The sequence below is a fragment of the Epinephelus lanceolatus genome, chromosome 17 (genome assembly GCF_041903045.1).
Source record: "Epinephelus lanceolatus isolate andai-2023 chromosome 17, ASM4190304v1, whole genome shotgun sequence".
In the NCBI taxonomy this organism is placed as follows: domain Eukaryota; kingdom Metazoa; phylum Chordata; class Actinopteri; order Perciformes; family Serranidae; genus Epinephelus; species Epinephelus lanceolatus.
The window spans coordinates 37,968,495-37,975,745 of record NC_135750.1 but is presented as its reverse complement, the minus strand read 5'-3'; positions in this window follow the sequence as shown (position 1 = coordinate 37,975,745).

Genomic DNA, 7,251 nt, shown 5'->3' with positions numbered 1-7,251 from the left:
CCACCAGTTGGATGTGCCCGCAGAACCTCCCCTTTTGACGCAAAGGAGCAGTGGCTCTACTTCGAGCTCCCTCTGGATGTCTGAGCTCCTCACCCTATCTCTAAGGCTGAGCCCAGCCACCCTGTGAGGGAAACTCAATTTGGCTGCTTGAATGTGCGATCTCATTCTTTCAGTCACATCACGAGGGTTGGGACGTAGATGGACCAGTGAATCGAAAACTTTGCCTTCCCGGCTCAGCCCCCTCTTCACCATGACAGTCTGGCATAGTGCCCTCATCACTGCAGATGCCACGCCAAACCACCAATCCATTGCACGCTTTCCATTTTACACTCAGTCATGAACAAGACCAAGAACAAGATACTCAAGCTCCTTTACTTGGGGCAGTAACTCTCTCCCAACCCAGAGGGAGCAATCCAGTGTTTTCCAGCAAAGAACCATGGCCTCAGACTTGGAGGTGCTGACTCTCATACCGACTTCACATTTGGCTGCAAACCACCCCAGTGTATGCTGGAGGTCACGGTGTGATAGAGCTAATAGAGCCACATCATCTGCAAAAAGCAGAGATGCAATTCTGAGGTCTCCAAACCGGACCCCTTCCTCCCCATAGCTGCGCCTTGAGATTCTGTCCATGAATATCACAAACAGAATCGGAGATAACCCTGATTGATTGTTTAGTAAGTTTGTGTTATTGTGTGACTCTCTGAACCAAATTTACCGAGTTTATATGTAGTAACGACCTATATTTGGTCACAGGGAAAAAGTTTTTCGAAGGGCTTGAGAAAATAGCATTTTGATGCTAAAACATACATACATAATTTGAATTTTTCAAATTTTAGTACACAAGGAACACGACTGGAATGCCATAGAAATTATATGAAAATGTCAAAAAAGAATGGAGCACCCCTTTAAACATTTGGGCATCATGTGTATCAGTTGGGTGTGTATGGCACAACTTGATTCTTGCTTTTATTTACAATGATAAATCATAAAAGACACACTTAAGTGTCTAAACTGAAAACATAAAGTCAGTGACAATGCAGGACCTCAAAGCTCCTCAAACTCTGCACGAAGGATTACAAGAATGTTCTGTAGTGCCTTTTTCTACTCATGCTTACTGTTAACATTAAGCCTCAATCCCAATTCTCATTTTTACCCCTACCCCTTCATCTATCCCTTCCCCTTTGTCTAGCCCTTGCCCCTCAGAACGGAGTGCCAAGGGCTAGGGGTGAAGATATTCCCCTAAGAAATGGGACAGCGCTCGATTACCGCTATGTCATCAAACGTTGTCGCTAGCTGGCTGCTACGTCAGCAGAGGCGACAAGTGTTTATCACAAACATTCAAAATGCTGTCTGCAAACGTTGTAATGTCCATTGCTTGGGTTTTAGTGTTACTTCTGCGGCTGTCCACAAGTCGCAGAAATCAAAGGAGGAGACGATATCTTTGACGCATACAAGTGCTGATGGACCAGTTTTTGGTATGTATGGATTGGCTATAAATAGACGTTTTGTTCTATTTAACGTTAACCGAGCTAATCAACGCTAATGTTAGCTATCGAGCTTACCTAAACATGTGTAAACATTCGTATATACATTTATAGCTCGCTTTGGCTGCGCCATTTTGCCGGTGTTTGCACTTAATTGTGGGAAAATTCCATGTACCCCTTGGTTGCTAGTGTGGGCCGGGAAAAACTTCGTTTTAAGGGCTATTTGGCCCTAGCCCTTGGCACTCGCCCTCGATCCACAGGAGAATTGGGATACCCCTTCCCCTCACGTGAACGCGCAAAACTAAGGGGTAGGGCTAAGGGGGAGGGCTAAGGGGTAAGGCTAAGGGGGAGGGCTAAGGGGTGGAATCGGGATTGAGCCTAACTCTTGTCTGATCACCATCTCTGTCACATGTAATGTCTGTCTTTAAATAATCAATCACATTTTCAAATGGAATCACAAACAGAGTTTTAGACAGGCCTTTAAATGTAATTGTTTCCTTTTAGTTTGTCTCCTGTGTCATAGTCATGCTTCCTTTCTTTCCATATGTGCAAGCAGAAATTAAGTCAGAGAGTCCACAGAGCAGCAGCTAGAACATGTGGAGCTGTGGGGGCAAAAAGTACCATATCAAAGCCTTTGACATTCATTTTGTGATTGAATCAAAATGATCATTTAAAGACAAAAATAGGAACAAGGAGTTCATCATTTTGTATTTGTATTTTATTTCATGTTTTCAAAGGAGCAGTATGAAAGATTTAGGGGGATTTAGTGGCGTCTGGCAGTGAGGATGCAGATTGCAACCAGCTGAAACTTCACCCAATTAGAATTCCTTCAGTGTTCATTGTTGAGGAGTTTTTTTTTTACCGGAACCGAATTATCTGCAGAGGTCTCTTCCCTCCAAAACAAACAGACAAACAATGAAAAACACTTAATAAAGCAGTTTCATGTTAAAAATTTGTGTTTTTCCCCAACACTGCTTGGCCCTGTCTTGAGTCAGTCAGTACGTTTACATGCACAGTTAAGTGAAGCTACTGTGCGGTTAGAGCTTGACTGTGTCATTTAATTGGACTACTGTCCTTGTCCAAGTATACAAGTACAGGAGGGAGATTGATTTATTGACCAAAGTATGTCCGAACCTGCTACAATAGGTGGCGATATGCCTCTTTTAGCTTGTTAGTATTGGACCTTTTTTTTTTTTTTTTCAATTGACCTATTATGTCACAGACCAAACAATCTAGCATCGTCCAGCTGTTCCGACACTTTTTTTGAACAGGTGACCATTCTGTGTTCTGCTCCCATCAATGTATATTAAAATATTAAACTCTTTTAGCTAACACAGCATGAACTGTGTCTCCTCGTCCATCCAAAAAGGCACAATTCTGGATGTAGATTTCACCGTGTTGTCACAGGCTACTTCTTCTGTATTTAACGCTATTCGACTTCCAGGTCGTAGCCCGGGGTGAAAACTGTGGAGCATGTGTAGAGCGCCTAGGCCAGTTTGGGTTTGACTGACTGTTTACATGCAGGAGCGATTCGACTCCCAGTGGCATTATCTGGGTGTGTTAGTCCAACTTTGAGAAATTCGATTTAGTACGATTTCAGTCGGAATAACGTGTTTACACGTATTTCAAAAGTCCAGTTTTAGTCGGACTAACACAGTTAATCTGTTTTCCCTAATGTCATGTCCGTTCTGTGCTACTGTAGAAATATGGTGGTGCAACATGGCAATGTCTGTAGATGATGACCTGCTCGTAGGTTCATCGTAGATATAAACGGTTCATTCTAAGGCAGCAAAAAACACAATTGTTATTTTCAGGCAATTACACACTTAAGAAAATGTACTTATTATATGATGTTCCATTTCTGCCAATATATCACCCTAAAGCCTACACACTGGACCTGTAATACACCACTCACAAGTTAAACACTCTCTAATAGCTTTTTTAAAAATGGATGATTATTGTGGAGACGCACTCCTTTGATGTCAGACAGTTCAATCTGTGTTTGAGGACATGAACAGCTCAGTCAGTCAGTCTGACCTCTGATCAGTTAGCACCATGTACTGTACTGTAGGATATGACTTCTTGCACTATCATCTGAATTAGGTGAACCTGATTTCCTCAAGGGATTCATGATTAACCTTCTTCTTATCAGACTGCTTTAACAGGACAGGTGGCGACTGTCCACATGTGCAACAGAACACACTGTTGATCTGTTCTCACTGATTGAATTGTTCTGTGTTCTAACTAGTTAAAGGCTCAGTTCACTCAAATTCCAGTTAGTTCTGTCTGTGAGATTTCCTGCCTCCACCAAAGTTCAGTGAAGATGGATGTAGTGCTCACAGTATAGAAAAAGGATCCACCATAACATCTCTTTCCAGAATCTGTGCACTATAGTTGTCTCTGTCAATCTGTTTGAATTCAGACTACTGTCTTTCTAAGATACGCTGTAGTCCATAGAGACAAAAATTGGACAAATAGAACATGGACATGGCCTTAATCTCTAAAAAAAAGCCTTTACAACCTCAGACTGTTCACTATAATGTAATTCAATCAAAGTCACTGAATAAAGCGGATTGTTTGGAATGTTGGTTTCAGTCTCTGTGTTTGTTATGCTGTGTTCTTTGTCTGGTATGGCCATTTAGAGGAAACTGGAAAGGCTACTGCACTGACAGGTCAGTCAAGTCGGACTGCTTCATGATTTCAAAGTCTCTGGCATCAACTCCAGTTTGGGAGACACTACAAGTGAAAACATATTTTTTTATGCACCAGTCAAAGTTTTGAGATGTTGGGCCATTTTGTGTCCTTAACATGACCTCTTTCGACTTGTGGAAAGAAAATGTTTGGTTTACTGTTGTGGAAATGTTTGGTTTGCTGTTGTGGAAATGTTTGCAAAAAGTGCATAGTTTTTATGGATTTTTTTTTTTGCTATTCACCTATTGTGTCTTATTTTTAGTCTAGAATTGTAAATGGACTTGTATTTGTACAGTATAGCACCTTACTTGTCCTCTGACCACTCACAACGCTTTTACACTACATGCCACATTCACACATTCTCACACACACATAACTAACACATAACACTGGTGGCTGAGGCTACCATACAGGGTGACCCCTGATACTCAGTGAACCATTTTTGTGCATTTACATTTGGGGTTCAGTATTTGGCTCATACTCTGACCTGTGGACTGGAGGAGCCTGGGATTCGGTAGAGTGGATGACCCGCTCTACCTCCTGAGCCACAGCCGCCCCATGTATGCATGCTGTGTATGGAATTTTACATTTGTTTTTTTCTGGTACTCTGAGCTAGAAATCTCCACCTCAGTAGCACTTAGGTACACCGAGCTTTCCTGGTTTATTCTTGCCTGGATTCTGACATTTCTTTTACGAAAGTGTTTTTTATGGCACTTGACAGTTTTTTCTGATTTATGTAGTGATAAAAAGACACATCCCAAAAAAAAATTTGTTTATGATTCTGATGGCTCTCTTTTGCAGCAAGAAATCGTGTTTGTGATTGCTCTATATGTTTTTCCCCAAACCTCCACACAGTAAGTAATGTATGAAAGTATGAAAGAACGATACAATATTTGTAATGAATTAAAGTTAAGGATGTCTGTATGTCAATATTATCTATCATAATTTGTGCTTTATCATTGTTTTTTTCAATGTCTAAGTATTTAGTTTTATTTTCATTCAGGGACAACTTGTTTATGTTGAACAGTCATACATAATAAAATAAGAATTTGAACGTTGACTTTATCCAGTGTTCAGGTTACTGAAAATTTGTATGTAAAATAATTGGCTCAATGTAAGTAATCAGCAGGGGTAGTTCCATGATAACTTTTAGCTTTTTTTTTTTTTTTTTTTCCCTTTTCACCTACAGTTGATGCATCCTGGGTTGAACGGGTCCTTCCAAGTCTCCTACCTAGCAGTCAGCGAACACACATTGGTACAGGCAAGTTAGTTCCCAGGTGTGTTATTGAAGAGGCCCTGCATTCAATTGCAGCAACTCGTGTGCAAAGAATTGTGGATACTTCATGGAGGCTAAGGATACACTATAGATGTTAATAATAACATGCATACTTGAAAATTCTCTTAAGGAAGGACTTGGTAGAATTTAGAGGATCCTTGACATTGGAACAGTCCTGTTCGGGATTCGATGATGTAGCCTCCTTGAAATTCAGCCACTGAAGAATACTTCCTTGACTTTGAGAAGCACCATGTGAGTAAGAAAGTAGCAGTCAATGTAGAAAGATTGGACAGAATTAAAAGAGAAGTCTGGCGATATTCTGTACATGGTATCTCTTTAGGATATGTCCCACAGTGTACAGGGAAGTCTTCCCAGTTTACAATGTCATTTTTTGTGGTGCAAATCGACAGGTTTACAAGATGTGAGGTTAGGTAATATTGGGCTAACAATCTGGGAACTTATGGTAGGTATTTATTAGGTTCCTATTCTAAAATAACAGGGTTACACTATATCATGTATTTTCTTATGTGATACCTTAGACTGCCTAAACATTGTCACTGATGTCATTTATATTCCTTTACCCAACTCTTCACCAAATCAAAGTACTTACCAGTGTGAACATGTGTGCAACTTGAGTTTGTTTTTGTGCATCCTAAAGTTCCCAAGCATGTTTGTAAAGGCTGAGATGGCTGGCATCCTGTCGAGTGAATAATTTTCATAAAAATGAATATATGCTCTTGAAGATGAGCAATGATCCACTCAAATTTCGTGAAGATCAAAGTAACTGTATCCCAACCCTGGTGTTCATTTGGAGGCCCTCAGGAGCCTGCTTGCCGTACCCGGGCCCGATCCCTGCAGAACTTTGCAATTTTTGCTTTTTGTTTTGAGCATGTGCCAATTTTTGTGAGTTTTCAACCATACTTGGCCCCTTAAAAATATATTTGTGCAGCAAAAAAAAATAAGAATAAAATTAAAGCTGCAAGCAGTAATAAACAGGCCCTCCTATATTTGTGCATGTTGGGGATGCTGGTGGGACTCTGGATGACGTGACCATTCATTTATGCAACCATTGGACTATGTGCACAACTTGATGTTGTTTACTGCGTGGAGTGCATTGCGCTATGGCTGGAAATGACCTACTGCAAATTGTAGGATACACACACATACATCATGTTGCTGTATAGTATATTGTGTAGACCACTCCATATAAATTTCATGTAAATTGTGTGATTTTTGTCACATAAGGCTGACTTCCTGTTGTCAGTAGGTGATGCTATAAGTATATCAAGTATCTGTAGATGTTGTCAGACCTGGACTCTTATCCAGCCTTTGAAATTTTGGACCAACTGGACAATGTAAGGTCAAGCTACAATGTCTTCCTGTGTTGTCTTTAAACATTGAAATTTGCCAGGCTGCCATGACATCGCTGTTTGACGGAGAAGCAAAAGATTTGCAATTTGGCATCATGAAGGTTTTGAGTTTAAAGTGAACAACATTTAAGTGGATCAAGTTTATCTGCTAGGAGAAGTTTATAAAAATATGGAGCCTGGTTTGAGCATACATTTCCACACTAAAATGAAGTTGTCCGACTTCCTGTTAAGTTTAGAATATGGCCCAGACAAAAAATTTTTGAAGTCTATAGGTGATACATGTGCTGCCAAATCTTGTATATCTAGGTGAGATGTCCTGAGGGCTGCAATGGGCCACTATCGAGCCCCCCTGGCACACACTAGCACAACAATCATATCAGATAACACACTTTAGCACGTTCTGTAAGGTTTTTAAGCATCCTCAGCCCCT